A 19,230-nucleotide genomic window follows, 5' to 3' on the forward strand; every position below is an offset into this window, starting at 1 on the left:
CTAGTCAGTTCGCTTTCTGGAGCGAGGTTAGCTGAGAAATTTGAACTAGTGGTCTGGAGAGCAGCAAGAAGCAGCCAGTACGGAACAGAGAGTCGGGAATAGCATCAGGGGAACAACGCAAGGTTGGAGAGGCAGACGCAGAGCCTCTCAGGCAAGCAAAGAGGCTGCAGACTACGCAGTCACTGGAGGGCCTGCATGGGTGACGCAGAGAGGCCCAGTGCTGACGTAGAGAGGTAGGGTCTGACGCAAAGGGTCTGGGAGCTATGCAGAGGTCAACCAGGCTGACGCTGAGACTAGGGGAAGTGCTGAAGAATTTTTCTCTCTGTTGGGCAAGCCAGTGTGGAACTCAATTGTACTGAAGAATTGCTGAATAATAAAATCCTCCCTTGCTACACCAATTTTCCCACATTGGGTTTTTCCAGAGACTGATTGTCCAAAATATTTGTGTCGATGTGTTAATTCTTGTGCATGTGTTTGTTTCTGTATTATGACGTGATATCTGCAGCAAAATTTATTTTAATGTCTACTGAAGGATTTTCATAAATAACTCATCGGGAAATAAGTAGGTAAAATAAATCAGTTGTTGCAGTGATAGAATTTTCACATGGTATCAGAGCGAGTAATCAGAGATAAGAAGGGAAAATCAATTATGGGTCGAGACCATGACGCAGTGGCATCTACATCAGGAGACACGCACAGATTTTCAAAAAATTGCACAAGAGAAAGTGATTTCGATTTCTCTATGTTGGCTTCCAGGCTGGAAGAAGAAGTGGCTTGTGTGACTAGCTCTGCATCATCAGAGGTATGGTATATAGACAGTGGGACCTCTTGGCATATGACGGAAATGCGGGAATGTTTCTCAGATTATCGAGAGGAGAAGATGAACTTTCAGATCACCATGGGGAACAAGGCAAAATGTACTCCAGTAGGGAGTGGTGCCATAGTTTTTCAAACAAAAACGGGAGAGTGGTTTTGTGCTACCAATGTGTTGCATGTACCAAGATTGGGGATGAACTTACTTTCCGTGTTGCAACTTCAAGGCAAAGGCTATGATGTTTTCTTCATCAAGGAGAAAGTATACATCAAACACCCAAGCTGGAAAAAGAAAGTGCAGATCGAGATCAAAAGTAATAGGTTGTACAAACTACAACTAGAATCACCAATGGCACTAATAGGTAGTCATCGAGACAAGGATTTGAACGAACTATGGCATAGAAAAATGGGACATTTGCACCATGGGGCTCTGAGAATTCTCAAGAGCACTATAACAGGAGTTCCAGATATTAGTACGGAACAAGATGATGTATGCAGAAGATGTGCTCTAGGAAAGTATGCCAAGACAACATTTCCTAGAAGTAAAAACAGAACCAAGAGTGTACTAGGATTGATACACTCAGATATCTGCGGACCCATGTCCACTAAAGCTCTTAGTGGTGCAGAGTACTTCCTTACCTTTATTGATGACCACTCAAGGAAAAAACTTGGATTTATTTTCTGAAAACCAAGGACAAGGTTTTCTATCGATTCAAAGAGTTCAAGGTGTTGAAGTTTCTAAGTCTACCAGTTAGAAACCCTCCATGCACTTTACTGATTTATTCCTACCTACTAGTTACGTTACTTAACAAGTTATTTATAATGTAAATACTGAAAATAAACACTAGTGCATGCTCAACATATACTGTTGCTTCTCGCCTTTGTCTGCCGTCTGATCTCTTCTTTGAGAGGAGCCACCCACATCTCGTCCCAAGGTGGAAGTGTCCCTCTACCCAGTATACTTTGGACAAATACCTCTCAGTCTTCTGAGACTGCATTCAGGGTTGTCCTCACCATCAATTCCTGATCCAGCGTGGCTTCTATGGAAGTCAACTGATCTTGGATCTGATTCAATCCTCCGAGGAAGGTGTCAACTGGTTCTCCCTTCTTCATCTGATATGACCTCAGTTGATTTTCTAGTAACATCCTTCTCTGCATAGAAGTATGCTGGTACAAATTTTTTGGGGCCTCCCACATCTCATTTGTCATTTCCTTCTCGGTAATGTGTGGTACTACATGGTCCTTGACCCCATCAAGGATGATGCTCTTAGCCCTCGCCATTGCCTCCTCGTACCTGTTGTTCTCAGCTAGATCGACTGGGATAGCTATCATCTTCAAGGCGAAGTGCTTGACGCAATTCCTGTCAAGTACGAATAAGATTTTGGCCTTCCAGACTGCGAAGTTTGACGCTTCGTCCAGTTTGTCCTAGTCTCTTACTTCATGTAGTTCCATGTGCTCTTCTACTTTCCTCCGAGACTGCGAAGTTTGACGCTCCGTCCAGTCTGTCCTGGTCTCTTACTTCGTGTAGTGCCATGATGCTCTTCTACTTCCCTCCTGGAAGTTCTCGATGTGACTCCCTCTGAGTCTCGATTTCCCTCCTGGAAATCCTTCTGCCGATGTCGAGATGCCCCCTACTCTGATTGTCTGTGCAATCGCAGCCCTAATCCGGATTTCTCGGCTAAAAACCCTCAATAGCAACTCCCTCCTCTTGGCCTTGCCCTATCAGGTACTATTCTGACTACAGTACCTCACCAGCTCCACTCTGCAACTTTCCGACAGCATCTTAAACTCCAGTAACCTGAAGGTGAGAGCTCCTAGGCTCTGCGCAATCCCGACACCAGCAACCTGGGCTCCTCAGCGAACTGCATTAGCCCTCCTAGCTTCTGCGTGGCTCCGCGTGAGTCTCCCTTTGCCTCCCTTAACCTCTGCACTGCCTCTACCTGGTTCACCCTTGATGACGCAAGCACTACGTCACCCTTCCCTTGTTGCTGCTCTACTAGAAACAGCTTCTATCACTCGGGTCAGTTGTTTTCTGCTGCTATTGCTCCACTTGGCTGATGTCCTCAGTTCTCCTGTGATCTGCAACCACGCTTTGATACCATGTTGAAGTTTCTAAGTCTACTAATTAGAAACCCTCCATGCACTTTACTGATTTATTCCTACCTACTTGTTTCGTTACTTAACAAGTTATTTACAATGTAAGTACTGAAAATAAACACTAGTGCATGCTCAACATATTACAGATCATCAACTAAAGGAAACAGAAACAAGCACACAAAATGACACCATTATTTTTGGACCAATGTCCCCGGAAAAAACCCAATGCGGGAAAACCGGTGCAGCTATCTGAGGGTTTTCTTATTAAGCAATTTCAGAGTACAATTTGGGTGCCAAATCTGGCTTACCCAACAGAGAATGCCCTTGGCAATAGTACCTCTCAGTCTGAGACAGATGTCCCGGCTGAAACTCCGGATAAACCCTCTGACAACTCCTCAGCTCCAATCTGCCCCAGAAACCCTAGCGTCTACCTTTCTAGACTGCGTCAGCCTCTCTCTGCCCAACATTGGCCCTACATCACCCTGAATGGGCCTGCGTCAGCCTCAGGAGGCCCTGCGTCAGCCTTCTGGCCCTCTGCGTCAGCTACGCTGGCCTCCATGAAGTACTGTGCAGCTCCTGGCTGCCTCTACGTGGCCCTGCATGAGCCCTGGCTGCTACTGCGTTACTCTCTCTGGCCCCTACACTAATCTCCCGACACTATCTCTGTCTCTCTGTCTCTCAGTACTCATTGCCCCTTAGCTGCAACTCCGATCACTGATTCTATCTCTCTTAGCAAACCCCACTCTAGAGAATAGAATGACTGATCATCTGGTGTATTCTCCATGTGACCCTCAAGCATCCTCTTATACTTTTCTCATTGACATATCAACAGCCGAGATTAAGTCCCTAATCGACGGCTAAGATTAGATCTGGCTTAATTCATGTCTTTTGGACCATTCTAACATAGTTTTATATTAATCCACATTAATTGTTATGCTCTTAACCTGCAAAATAATACCCAGATATAGAATATGCGAAGAAGAGATACCCAGAACACAGAATATGCGAAGAAAAGATACCCAGAACACAGAATAGCAATGATTTTATTATTCAAAGAGCAATGTTCACATGCCTCTTCGAGGGGGCAACCTCCAATAGAGCAGAGCTCGATTACAAAATAAGACACGATGCTCCTCGCAGGGAGTCTCTATCCTTTATATATGACTCATACATGCAATACCACGGGCCAATACCGTGGGTTTTATTAATACCATCTATCTAATACTACGGCCCATTTGCAACTAACTGTGGTCCCGTCATTAATTGCGGGTTAACCACTTACAAATATTAATATGGGCTTTATTGACTCTTGACTATAACGTGATCCCATGACATAAATAAGGGGGTTAGGGTGGGACCCTAACATGCCCTCCCCCTTAAGACTAGCCTTGTCCTCAAGGCTGAAGCTGCGGAAACTGCTGAAGAATAGTGGCTGGTTCCCAAGTTGCATCTTCCGGAGAGGTGTCTTTCCATTTGACGAGGACTTCCTTAATCATGCGGCCGCGCAGGTGCTTGTCTCGTGTGTCTAGAACCTGTTCGGGTTGAAGCCAGATTGACCCTTCTTCGTCCAATTCAGGTAGACTGGTTTGAACTCGGCAATTGTTCCCAATCACTTTCTTGAGGCACAATACATGGAAAACTGGATGGATTTTTGCCGTAGGTGGCAAAGCCAACTTGTAAGCCACTTCTCCAATGCGCTGAAGTACTTGGTATGGTCCGTAGAATTTTGGAGAGAGCTTTTGACAACCCTTGTCTTTGAGTGATGTTTGCTTATATGGTTGCAGCCTCAAAAAGACCTGATCCCCTTCTTGAAATTGGCGCTCTGAGCGATGTTGGTCGGCCTGTTGCTTCATGCGGTTCTGAGCTTGATGAAGATTCTCGCGAAGATGGGCGAGCATGGTTGCGCGGTGTTGTAGGAATTGATCCACTGCTTGTACTTTGGAGCACCCCTTGAGATAAGAAGTAGGGGAAGGCGAAAGTTGACCATAGACTGCTTCATAGGGAGTCATTTTGGTGGTGGCATGATAGTTGGTGTTATACCACCATTCAGCCAGAGGTAACCACTGTGCCCAAAGGTGTTGCTTTTCTGAAATGAAACACCTAAGGTAAGTTTCTAGACATTTGTTGACGGCTTCGGTTTGACCATCTGTTTGCGGATGATATGAAGTACTGAGTTTGAGTTGAGTGCCTTGTATTTTGAAGAGTTCCTGCCAAAAATTGCTGGTGAAGATCGGGTCGCGGTCGGACACTATAGAAGTGGGCATGCCATGTAATTTGAAGATCTGATCCATGAAAGATTGAGCAACCAAAGTTGGTGTAAACGGGTGGGGTAGGGCGCAGAAATGAGCATACTTCGACAGTCGGTCCACAACCACCATGATGACTGAATTGTTCCCTGACTTTGGAAGACCTGTTATGAAATCCATAGAAACCTCCGTCCAAATTGATGCCGGAATGGGCAATGGTTGTAATGTGCCTGGTGTGTTGACAGTTTCCCCTTTGTGGCGTTGACAGACATCACATTCTGCTACGAAAGTAAGGATGTCCTTTTTCATGCCTGTCCAAAAGAATGATCTTCTGGTGCGAGCATACGTCTTCTGAAAGCCCGAATGTCCTGCAATGGGAGATGAGTGCAATTCTGCCAAAATGCGACTTTTGAGGGTGGATGTTGGTGATATTACGACTCTGTCCTTGTAGCGAAGAATATCATTCTGCCACGAGTAGCCCTTGCTGGAATTAGGATCTACCTGCAATTGAGAAATGAGTTGGGAGAGCCCTGGGTGTGAAAACCATTCCCTGCGAGCCTCTTCAATCCAGTCTGGAATGGGAAGGGAAATTGCAAGCAGAGTACTTTCCTCCTCAAATTGGCGCGATAATGCATCTGCTACACTGTTGTCTTTCCCTTTCTTGTAAATGATCTCATAATCATATCCCAGCATTTTGGCTAACCATTTATTTTGTTGTGGGGAGGATAGGCGTTGCTCCAAAAAATATTTAAGACTGTGATGATCTGTGCGGATTTGGAAACGTCGCCCCAATAAGTAAGGTCGCCAGGTCTCGACTGCATGTAAGATGGCCATCATTTCCTTCTCATAGGTAGATTGGCCCAGATTCCTCCCACTGAGTTGTTGGCTTGTGAAGGCCAATGGTCGCCCTTCCTGCATTAAGACCGCCCCAATACCTGTACCCGAAGCATCACATTCAATGACAAAGGATTTGGTGAAGTCAGTGCTAAGACTGGAGTGGAACACATGGCGTTTTTTAGAGCGGTAAATACCTGTTGTGCTTCCTCGTTCCAGAAGAAGGAATTTTTCTTTAGGAGTTGAGTGAGGGGCTTCGCTATGCGGCCATAGTTGCGGACAAATTTACGATAATAGCCTGTGAGACCCAAAAATCCTCTCAAGCTCTTCAAGGTCTTAGGTTGAGGCCATTCTTGCATTGCCTAGATCTTTTTGGGGTCCACCTTGACACCTTCACGCCCCACAATGTGGCCCAAATACTCAACTTCTTCCATGCCAAACGAACACTTAGACATCTTGACAAATAATTTATGCTTGCGGAGCAGTTGCAAGAGTAGATCTACATGCTGAAGATGTGCCGCCCAAGTGCCACTATAGATGAGAATGTCATCGAAGAAGACAAGGACAAATTTTCTGAGATATGGTTTGAGGATGTGATTCATAAGACTCTGAAAAGTAGAAGGGGCATTACAGAGACCAAATGGCATGACCAGGAACTCATAATGGCCTTCATGAGTTCTGAAAGCCGTCTTGGGAATGTCGACTTCCTTCATGCAAATTTGGTGGTAGCCGGAGCGAAGATCCAACTTAGTGAAGAATTGAGCCCCATTGAGTTCGTCCAGCAAATCGTCAACCACCGGGATGGGAAATTTATCTTTGACTGTCAACTTGTTGAGGGCCCCGAAGTCGGGACACATCCGCCATTCCCCATCTTTCTTGAGGACCATGACTACTGGGGATGAATAAGGACTAATGCTGGGACGAATGACACCTGCTTCCAACAATTCCTTGATGATTTTTTCTATTTCATTCTTTTGGGTGAATGGATATCTGTATGGCCGCACATTTGGGGGTTGGGCCCCTGGAACCAAGGTGATGCTATGATCATGTTCCCCTCGCGAGGGTGGAAGCTCATGAGGCTTCTCAAAGACCGTCCGATGGTTATTTAAAATCTGCTGCATCTCAGGATGAATTGGCAGAGACATGGTTTCGACGACCTAGATGGCATTAAATTGAGCTACCACTCCATGATGGCCCTTTTTTAACAATTTTTCCATCCTATGCGAGCTGATGATAGAGGGGGCTCCCGCCTGGAGTCCGCGGAGGGTATGTGTGGAGTTGTTCTGCTTAAAACTCATATATAACTCCTGGAAATCCATTGTGATTGGCCCAAGAGTGCGGAGCCATTCAGCGCCTAGGACAATGTCGCAACCCCCCATGTGTATGGCAAACATGTGGGTTTTCAACTGATAATCCCCCATTTGAAGTTTGACATTTTCACAGCGGCCTTCACATTTCATTGTGCCCCCATCTGCAATTTGGACTTGGAAGTTAGAAACTGCCCGTACAAAACAATGCGCTGCTTCGGCGATTTTTTGATGGATGAAATTATGGGTACTTCCACTATCAATCAAGACTACTACTGGGCGATGTTTAAGAAAACCCCTGATTTTGAGAGTTTGAGGGGAAGAAATTCCTGCCAACGCATTTAGCGAAATCACTGGTTCGTCAGATACAATCTCCTTTTGGTTGTCCTCTTCGATCGCCTCCGGTTCCTCAAGTGGTGGATCTTCCTCGGTGGAGCTGTAGTCAATGGCATATATTTGAAAAAACTTGGGCTCCTTGCATTTATGACCCGGGGAATATTTTTCATCATAGTAGTAACATAGTCCTTGCTTCCTTCTTTCGGCCATTTCCGCAAGTGACACCTTTTGGATCTTAAGTGTCTGAGTCGTGTTGTGAGCTTGTGGGGAACGACCTTTAGCGGGGAAGTTGGGGCGGCTGTATTGGGCTGCTATTGCACGTTCCACCTTACGAGCTACTTGGCAAGCCTCCGTCCACGTGGGAGGGTGGTGGAGTAGAACTTGAGCTTTGATGGCTTCTTTAAGACCGCTGATAAAACATTCCGTGTAGAACTCATCTGTGAGACCCTTAGTGCGGAATGTTAAGGCTTCAAAAGCGGTAATATATTCATCCACTGTACCCGTCTGTCGGAGCTTAGTGAGACGCCCCAAAAAAGAGTCTTCCTGTTCAAAGCGATCTCGAAGAGCTTTGGTAAATTGGGCCCAATTCTGAAAAGGTCCATTGCAACGTTGATGCCATTCCCCCCATTGCCATCGTTCATTGTCCAAATACATGGTTCCCACCATAAGCTTAGTCCCCTCATCTAGGATACGATTCAATTTGAAATACTGCTCCATTTGTGCTAGCCATGCGGACATGTGAGAACCGTCAAATTTATGCATATCCAACTAGGGAGGTCGCTGACTAGGTGGTGGATGGGTGTGCCAGACATGAGGAGAATGGCTAGACTCACCCTCATGGTATTCATGGCCATTAGACTCTCCACTTGGGCTGGCTCCTTGCCCTTCTCGAGTACTTTCTCTACCTGGATACTTAGTCCGCCAATCAGACGGTTGAGGTTGTGCAGATCTTCTTCAATTTTGTCTAGCCTTTCATTGGCCATCACTTGAGCTCTAGTTTCTACCATACACCAACTTGATGAACAATTGAGACCGCCAAAAAAAAATTTTGTCTAATAAATTGAATGGTACCACCTTGCTCAGCTCGTCGTCTTGATGCTGATGGGCTAGATCACCAATAAGCGCCTCAGAAGATCTCAGACTTTTTTTTTTTTTTTTTTTTTGGAAAACTCCTAATGGAATTTTACTCCTCCTTGATCGATACTGCAGTCGCCAAATCCTCAAAATGTCAATGCTGCCAAACGTCCTGCGAAAAGTATGCCCCGGTACAGGAACCCTTCACAACAACTCCGATCTGGTGGATCTGAGAGATCTGAATGGTGGAACAACTGCTGCTGCGGATCTGATGTCTGCTGCTGCAGCACGTCTTTGCACACGCGGATCTGATGTGTGATCCCCGATAGAAAAAGGAACTATGGTCTAGAGGAGTGTCAGGTGCTACAGATCGCAATATACATAAGGGTCTGACAGTAGTACTCGGCCCAATGTTTCAGGGCTCTAACTAAGGAGGATCGACCGTACCCTTAGCCGTACAACCCGACTACCCTATCGTACGGGCGAGTAATCTCTCCGAGTGCTGTTCTCGGTGTACTGTAGCCACAAGACGGCCGAAGGTTTATCTATGGCGAGGTTTCAAGGGAGCCTAGGGGGCTTCCTATATACCCAGAGGGTACGTGGAAGACAGTCCGTGCGCGGTTCTGTCTAATGCACTACTACTCGAAGGGGTACCCACAGCGGTTACAAGGGAGTCCAACAGACATGACCACCTCTTGTATTTCCTGCGTGCATGCCTCCCCAAATCCGCAGGTTTATGCGCTTAACGACAGATCCCGTGGTTTAAAGACGCCGGAACACGTCTCTAGCCAAAAAAAAATTTGCTAAAAATTGGAGATCCCACCGAGCCCTGGAAAGTGCTCTGATACCACTTGTTATGCTCTTAACCTGCAAAATAATACCCAGATACAGAATATGCGAAGAAGAGATACCCAGAACACAGAATATGCGAAGAAAAGATACCCAGAACACAGAATAGCAATGATTTTATTATTCAAAGAGCAATGTTCACATGCCTCTTCGAGGGGGCAACCTCCAATAGAGCAGAGCTCGATTACAAAATAAGACACGATGCTCCTCGCAGGGAGTCTCTATCCTTTATATATGACTCATACATGCAATACCACGGGCCAATACCGTGGGTTTTATTAATACCATCTATCTAATACTACGGCCCATTTGCAACTAACTGTGGTCCCGTCATTAATTGCGGGTTAACCACTTACAAATATTAATATGGGCTTTATTGACTCTTGACTATGACGTGATCCCATGACATAAATAAGGGGGTTAGGGTGGGACCCTAACATTAATATTTTAATTTTCCTAAGTTTAGACTTCGGGACTCCATTAAAAATATTAATTATTTTAATATCTCCTGCACTGTTTAGAATCTGCCCAAACCCTTTCTGGGTATTGGAGATCTCATATGCCCCAACCTCTCCACCAAATTTCGAGGCTAGAGCACATCTGATGCTACCCCAAATCAACACAAGGCTTTGGTGGAGAATTTGACTAGGAAGAAAATAAAAGTTTTGCACTTAGATAATGGTGGAGAGTATGTTGATAAGGACTTCATTGATTTTTGCGCTAAGGAGGGCTTCAAAAGAGAGTGGGCAGCTCCATACAATCTGGAGCAGAATGGAGTAGCAAAAAGAAAGAATAGGACTATTGTAGAAACAGCGAGGGCCATGATGTATAATCAGGATAATATGTGAGCAACCTAACCCTAAAAGTCCCCATAATGAAATAATATGTGAGCAACCTAACCCTGGGAATCATGTTATTTTATCTAATTCAATCATTCTCGCAGAGGTCAAGATTGATAAAAAAGAGGGTAATTTAAAAGATAAGGTTTGGCATTTATACTTTGATGGTGTAACATCTAGGCATGGTAAAGGTGCAGGAATTGTCCTAAAATCTCCCCTTGGTCATATTTTCAAATTTGCCTATCGGTTAGAATTTGAAGCGACCAACAATGTGGCTAAATATGAAGCCTTTTTGTTGGGTATTGAATTGGCAAAAGCTTTGAAAGTTAAATTGCTAAGTATCAAGGGTGATTCAAATTTAGTTATCATGCAAATAAAAAATAAATTTACATGTAAGAATTAGAGATTAAGAAATTATAGAAATGTTGTGTGGGATATCATGGAGTATTTTGATGCCATCAATCTTGAAGCTATCCCAAGAGAGAAAAATTGCTTAGCTGATGAGTTAGTTGTTGTTGCTTCTACTGTGCAATTGTTTGATAAATTAATTGAAGATAAAACTAAGACGGACATCATTTTTAAACATTCTATCCCAGATAACTCTAAACATGGGGCTCACTATAACTCTTCGCTGGAGTGTTTTCAAATATGAAGACTTGGATTTTTTTTGAGTAAAAGGCATTACAATAAGGTGAGCTTCAAAGTCTTCTAAAGATGATCCTCGAGTAGGATTAAAATGTTGGATAAAAAAGAAATCAACAATACATATTTTAAAGAAATACAAGTATAGATAGTATTATGTAAATTTATATTAGAATATTGTAATATCCCTTATCAGAGATATCCCTCAAACACAAGCAAACTCCAACTAGAGAAATAACAATAATGCAACATACAATAATGTATACGTGGAATATAAGCAGAAACTCGAGAAATGCAGAGAGAAATGCTAAGCCATTTTATTATACTGAGTAATGGAAAGAGTACAAGAGGTGATCAGAAAGATAGCACCTCGACTTGCACAAGGCAAGTGAAGAAATACACTCAAAATGGTAAGGAAATGGCCTCTCTCTAAACTGCGTCCAAACTACCGGAGAACTGTTGTGCTGCTGCTACTGCTAGAATCAAATGAGGATTTAGCGTTGTTCCCCTCCTCAGAAAATGCTGAAACTTTGGAATCAGCCTCTGCTCAATAAACCCAGAAAAGCCCAGAAAGCTTTTCTAAAATGGCTGACCCCCGAAAATCACCCCCTTGAGGATCTACACTATCCCTCAAGGCTCTGCATTGATCCTGAAGAGAATCCTCCAAAACTCTACCCGAAACTCTGCAAAAATCCTCCAATATGCAAGGGCTGATCCCTTGCTCAATCTCCAAGCTCAAATCCTCCACAAAACCCAATTCGGAGCTCCTACCAAAAGAATTGCGTCCTCCCCTCTCAAGACTGCGCAGTAATCAAAATACTCAGCTCCTCCGCAACTCCAGAAATCGCTCCTCCTGCAAAATACTGATGAAACTACCTTGCCCGAGCAGGCACTCGAAGTCCCATGAGGCTAAGGGTGAGATCTCTGAACGGAGACACTCGATGCACTAAACGGTGTTGCAGACAGGCCAAACAGCCAGCGTGCTCTAAGTCGAAGTGACTAGCTCAAATGCAACATAATCGAATGATCAAAATGAGGAGGCTCCTCTCTCCTTTATAGCGTTGGCCTCTCTCAAAACCCCAAGGCCCACCTCCTCCAACGTAGCCTCTCTCTTGCCACGTGTTCCTTCTCCATCTGCGCAGTGCCTCCAAGTGTCTACGTGGGCCCATTCTCTACGTGGTCCTTGGGCCCCCTTGGCTCCCCTTTTAAGTTACAACGTTGTGCTACTAGGGAGTGACTTTATTCATAAAGTGAGTTATGTCCCCCTTTCCTCACCTTTTTATTTATAAATAACTATAGAAAGCAAAATTGAGCAAAATCGAATATTCCAATTAGCCATGGCTAATTAGAAATATTACAGTCTCCCCCAACAAATGTTGCTTGTCCTCAAGCAACTGAAGTGATGGATGCTGCAAAATTTTCTCACTCTCCCAAGTGGCATCCTCATCCGGTAAATTCTTGCACCTCACCAAGAATTCTCGGACCGTCCTGCTCCGTAGTTGCCTCTCCCTGGTATCAATAATAGCCTCTGGCTGCAACACCAAATGCCCCTCATCATCCGTGAGTGGTAGCTCATCTGTCACTGTCACCTGCTGCCCCAATGCCTTTTTAAGGCATGATATCTGAAAAACATTATGAATCTTGCTGCCTTGGGGCAGCTCCAATTCATACGCAACCTGTCCAATCCTGCGTATCACCCTGTATGGCTCATAAAAGCGGGGCTTGAGCTTATAAGCTCCCTTCTGCTTCAATGACGACTGTCGGTATCGCTGTAATCGTAGGTAGACCAAGTCCTCTACCTCAAACTGTCTCTCCACCCGACCCCTGTCAACATACAGCTTCTGCTGGTTCTACGTTGTAGCCATATTATCCTTGAGAGCTCGGAGGACATCCTGACTCTCTTGGATCCAAATCTTGGCTCTCGGAGCCTTGCTAGCACCAAACATCACGTCAGCAAAAGATAAAGGCTGATATCCATACAAAGCATAGAATGGTGACATACCAATGGACATGTGATGTGTAGTGTTGTAGCAGTACTCCCCTAGATGCAGCCACTTTAGCCATGCTCGCTACTACCCACTAACATAGTTACACAAGTAGCCCTCCAGCCACTTGTTAACTATCTCCGTCTACCCGTCCGTCTGTGGGTGATAACTGGTACTCGGTGTCAACTCCGTCCCCACCAACCAGAAAAGCTCCTGCCAAAACCCGCCCATGAAACGGCTGTCACTGTCACTGAAGATGGTCTTAGGAAGACCATGTAGCCTGAAGACCTCTCTAAAAAACAGCTCGGCCACCTGCACTGCTGTGTAGTGTGCGGATATGGCAAAAAAATGTGCGTACTTTGTTAGTCAATCAACGACGACAAAGATACAATCCTTGCCCTGCACCATGGGCAACCCTGTGATGAAGTCCATCGAAATACTCTCCCATTTCCCCTCCGGAATGGAAAGAGGCTGCAATAATCCTGCGAGATGGCTCATCTCCCCCTTGTTCCTCTGACAAATATCGCACTCCCGAATATGTTGGAGTACGTCCTCCTTGAGGCCCTTCCATGAGAACCTCTCTCTAATGGCTCTGTAGGTTTTGGTAAACCCTTGATGGCCGGCCAATGGTGAATCATGTGATGCCTGAAGTATCTTCTTCTTGAGCTGAGATCCCTCAGTCAAGAAGATCCGCTCCCTATAGTAGATGATCTCATCGATTACCCTGTACCTGTCATCCGCCACCTGCCCATCCAGAACCTCACATGCAAATCTATCCTTGGAGTACTCTACTAAGAGTCGAGCCCTCCAGTCTATGTCCAAGCTCATAAGAGACAACATGGCTAGTCTACGTGAAAGGGCATCTGCTACCACGTTGTTCTTACCCTTGACATACTCAATGTCAAAGTCATACGCTTGGATCTTACTGATCCACTTCTGCTGCCTCTCCTGTCGCTGTTTCTGCTCTGAAAAGAACCTGAGGCTGTTGTGATCAGTCCTCACCCTGAACCTGTTACCCACTAAATACTGTCGGAATTTGGCCAATGCATGCATAATGGCCAGCATCTCCTTGTCGTATATAGAATACAACCTCTCATGCGGAAGGAGCTTCCGGCTCTCAAAGGCTATAGGGTGACCTCCCTGCATCAACACTGCGCCAATCCCCTCTCCCGACGCATCACACTCCAAAACAAATGGCTGTGAAAAATCCGGCAATACAAGCACTGGGCAGCTGCTCATAACCTCCTTGAGCCTGTCAAAGGCTCGCTGCGCTGTATCCGACCAACTGAATGCCCCCTTCCTCGTCAGATCTGTCAAGGGTGCAGCAAGCTGTGAGAAACTCTTGACGAACTTCCGGTAGTAAGTACAAATGCCAATGAATCCCCGGAGTTCTGTCACATTCCTCGGCTCCGGCCAATCTCTGATGGCCCTAATCTTCTCCTCGTGGACTCTCACTCCGTCCACCCCTATGATGTGTCCCAAGTACAACATCTCCGTCAACCCAAACTCACACTTGGAGAGCTTGGCATAGAACTGCTGCTCCTCCAAGATGCGCAACACCGTCTCAATGTGCTGGAGATGCTCCTCCCAAGTCCTGTTGTAAATGAGAATATCATCAAAGAACACCAACACAAACTTCCTTAAGTGACTGTGGAAGATGTGATTCATGCAGGACTAGAATGTAGTTGGGGCGTTGGTTAGCCTGAAGGGCATCACCAAAAACTCAAAGTGCCCATAGTGACACCTGAAGGCGGTCTTGGGAATGTCCTACTCCCTCACGCGAATCTGATGGTACCCAGATCTCAAATCAACCTTTAAGAAGAACCGTGCTCCTCTCAACTCATCCATCAACTCATCGATCCTAGGTATGGGGTACCTGTTCTTTAGGGTCTTCTTGTTCAGGGCCCTGTAGTCAATGCACATCCTCAATGCGTCATCCTTCTTTTTCACCAACACCATGGAAGAAGCAAAAGGACTCGTGCTCGGCCGAATGTGCCCAAGAGCCAGCAACTCCTGAATGGCCCGCTCAATCTCATCTCGATAGGCCTTGGGATGCCTATAGGGGGTAGTAATCACTGCCTATATGCCTTGCTCAAGCTCAATGGTGTGCTCAAACCCCGGTCCGGTGGTTGTCCCGACGGAATCTCCCCAAACACTGTGGCATACAGGTCAAGGATGGACTGTATCTCTGGGTGCACCGTCTACCCTATAGTCCCTACCTCTGATGCACGCAGCTCCACTGCCCACTCTACGTCTCCCTCACAGAAGACTGCCTCCATCCGATGAGCCAAAACTGTCTGACGCAGATATGTTTGTTGTCCCTGTATCTTCTCATGCCTCCCTGTCTTCTCATCATCCCACTCCATCTCTAGGGCCTTCCAATCTGTCGTGACCTTCCCTAGAGTGATAAGCCACTAAACACCCAATATCATGTTGGTGTCCGGAATATCGACCACGAAAAAGTTGTCAGTCAGTGTGTAGGTGCCCATCGTCACTGATAACTCTGGAACATAATGAGCACACACCATGGTCTGATCTCCTGGGACCAAAACTGAAAAGCCATCGAAGCTCTCTGTTTGTATACCTCTCCGCTCAACCATCTGTGCATCAATGAAGTTGTGGGTTGCCCCACTGTCAACCAAAACTGATACTCGTTGGCCACGTACTATCCCCCGTACACGCAGCGTCAAATACTTGGGAACTCCTCGCAATGCTGCAAGGGCCCCTCTGGTTGGTGAAAAAGCTACACCACTTGCTGCTGGTGGTGGAGGTGGCAAAGGATCCTGTGCAGCATGACTATCTCTTGCCTCCACATCATCCTCCTCATCCTCTTCCCCGCTGCTCTCGGAGAAGACCTCAATAAAATGTGCTTTGCCAGCAGCACATCTATGTCCCGGTGCCCACGGCTCCTGACAAGTAAAGCACAACCGCTTCTTCTTCAGCTCCCTCCTAGCATCATCATCAATCTGTGCTCGTCTTGGATTCCCCTTTGGAGGCGGAATCCTCACATCCTTCCCCTTAGGTTGGAAAGCCTGTCTCTAGGGGTAAGGTGTCCGGGTCCTGGGTAAGGCATCCTATAAGTCCAGGGTCCTGCTAATAGCATCCTAGAGTGTGGCTTGTTTAGTGGATCTGACTAAACTCCGAAGTGGCTTTGCTAACCCCTCATCAAACATGTAGATCCTCCGTGCCGCGAATAGATCTGGCACCAACACTGAAACCCTCAGGAAGTCTGCAATGTAGGTCTCTGGGTTCCCGATCTGGTTGAGCCTCGTCAGCTCAACAAAGTGTTGTTCCAGATCCCTCCGGTCAAACCTCTCTATCAGTCTCCTGGTGAACTCAACATATGTCGTCACTGTGGAGTGTCCGAGTGTAACCAACCCATGGAACCACCAGTCCTGGGCCTCACCATCCAAATGTAATGTCGCCACCTTGATGGCCTCTGTCTCCGACATCTGGTTAAGCTGGAAATAGATGTCCAGCTTCTCCAACCAAGACTTTGCCAAATTGTTTGATGAGCCATCAAACGTAGGCAAGTGCAATCTACTAGCTGTGCGGTGGGTGTCTCCATCATGATAATGTCGGTATCCTCTATGATGGTCGCGGGGTCTACTATCCCGCTGGAGCTGAACAAAGTCTCTGAATGAGAAAGCATCCCTGAACTCTTGCCCATAGGCCTGGTACTCCGCAAAATAATCGCCCATATGATCGGGCTCTGCCTCCTGCTGTGCTCCGGTCCCCGTGTCTGCTCCTAGGAAAGTGGGCATGGTAGAGTGTGTAGGGGCATGTGAGGCCATCTGCTGAGAAGTATCACGCTGAGTGGCACCCTGCTCTGGCAAATGGTGGGATGTTCCCGATCCCTCACCAACCTGGAAAACCCGTGGATTCTCACGCTGTCTAACCTCCACCGCTATGAATCTCTGCCCCATCACCTCGATCTGCCTTGACAGATCCTGCACTGATTTGAGGAGCATGTCCGCAAATCTCTTCCCGTCCTCATCTGCCATCGGATCCTCCTGCTCTGCGTCCACCACAGGCTCCTCCTGTTCTGTGTTCACCACCCAAACACAGTCTCCCTCTCCGTAGGTGTTCTTCAACCTATGCTCAATATCTTTGTATTTCCTACCTCTGTAACAGATGTAGGGCTTCTCCCTCAGTGTCATAGACTGCTAGCTCCACAAGCTGAGCCAGATCTATGCTCTGATACCACTGTAATATCCCTTATCAGAGATATCCTTCAAACACAAGCAAACTCCAACCAGAGAAATAACAGTAATGCAACATACAATAATGTATACATGGAATATAAGCAGAAACTCGAGAAATGCAGAGAGAAATGCTAAGCCATTTTATTATACTGAGTAATGGAAAGAGTACAAGAGGTGATCAGAAAGATAGCACCTCGACTTGCACAAGGCAAGTGAAGAAATACACTCAAAATGGTAAGGAAATGGCCTCTCTCTGAATTGCGTCCAAACTGCCAGAGAACTGCTGTGCTGCTGCTACTGTTGGAATCAAATGAGGATTTGGGGTTGTTCCCCTCCTCAGAAAATGCTGAAACTCTGGAATCAACCTCTGCTCAATAAACCTAGAAAAGCCCAGAAAGCTTTTCTAAAATGGCTGACCTCCGAAAATCACCCCCTTGAGGATCTACGCTTTCCCTCAAGGCTCTGCGCTGCTCCTGAAGAGAATCCTCCAAAACTCTACCCGAAACTCTGCCAAAATCCTCCAATATGCAAGGGCTGATCCCTTACTCAATCTCCAAGCTCAAATCCTCCACAAAACCCAATCTGGAGCTCCTACCAAAAGAACTGCGTCCTCCCCTCTCAAGACTGTGCAATCATCAAAATACTGAGCTCCTTTGCAACTCCAGAAATCGCTCCTCCTGCAAAATACTGATGAAACTACCTTTCCCGAGCAAGCACTCGAAGTCCCCCGGGGCTAAGGGTGAGATCTCCGAACGGAGACACTCGATGCACTAAACAGTGCTGCAAACAGGCTAAACAGCTAGCGTGCTCTAAGTCGAAGTGACTAGCTCAAATGCAACATAATCGAATAATCAAAATGAGGAGGCTCCTCTCTCCTTTATAGCGTTGGCCTCTCTCAAAAACCTAAGGCCCACCTCCTCCAACGTAGCCTCTCTCTTGCCACATGTTCCTTCTCCATCTGCGCAATCCCTCCAAGTGTCTACGTGGGCCCCTTCTCTACGTGGTCCTTGGGCCCCCTTGGCTCCCATTTTAAGTTACAACGTTGTGCTACTAGGGAGTGACTTTATTCATAAAGTGAGTTATGTCCCCCTTTCCTCACCTTTTTATTTATAAATAACTATAGAAGGCAAAATTGAGCAAAATCGAATATTCTAATTAGCCATGGCTAATTAGGAATATTACAGATATGTTGTGTGAAATACATTTGTGTCCCCATATTCTGCTACATCTAACTTTTTGACTACCATGGCTGTCCAAAACGCTCAACATTTTGTAATGCCTGGTGGTACTAGCTTCATTTAAATTAGTGTGGCATCGTTTATCTTTTGAGCTATCCTTTGCCATGTTGTCTATATGCTCTAAGTCTACATGACTGTGATGATCGAGTCCAAATTTGTTAATGTTTATTTAACATCACAACATCCTTGTTTTCCTTGATATCCTTGTGATGTTTGCATTGGAAATGTTTCTAAAGTATTCAGATTGCTTACCTTTGAATACTTCGATCGGCGTGTGGGGTTTGATTTTGCTCTCCATGTAGTTGTTTTTAACATCTAGAAATTGCAAGTGGAACTTCTCAATATTTGAGGGATTTGCCATTATATGTTATTTTATTGCTAGACCTATTTTTTAATGATATTAACAACAAACAACTACCTCTATTCTGTTCCTTTTCATCTTTTCTTATTCATGTCACCGAATACACCCCAATATTTAGGCCAATAATTGAGCTGTTTCATTCTCATTCTTTATATATGTCATTAGTTGCTTGACTACTAATACTATAATACATTCTATCTCTGTCAATCTGATAGACTGATGAGGATTGCTTCAGAGCTTGTCTTGCTTCACAAATAGCAGAGATATTTAATTTCATAGTCCATGCACGATGTCACAGCTCTCTCCTCTTATCACATAATTTGCAATAGCTAAATGCAAAATAAATATGGGGCAGGAACTTATCCCTATAGGCGGTAATTTAAGTGCCTTTGATCTTGCTAAAA

At 45.6% G+C, this 19,230-nt stretch overlaps 1 protein-coding gene across 3 annotated transcripts in view; it reads right to left on the reverse strand.

Moving 5' to 3' along the window:
* The window catches only part of KDTA (KDO transferase A), a 414,892-nt gene that overhangs the window by 123,790 nt on the left and 271,872 nt on the right, over positions 1–19,230 (reverse strand). The window lies entirely within an intron of this gene.

Source organism: Pinus tabuliformis, chromosome Q (genome assembly GCF_031772625.1).
Source record: "Pinus tabuliformis cultivar Carrire ecotype Pingquan chromosome Q, CPIR1, whole genome shotgun sequence".
Taxonomy (NCBI): Eukaryota; Viridiplantae; Streptophyta; class Pinopsida; order Pinales; family Pinaceae; genus Pinus; species Pinus tabuliformis.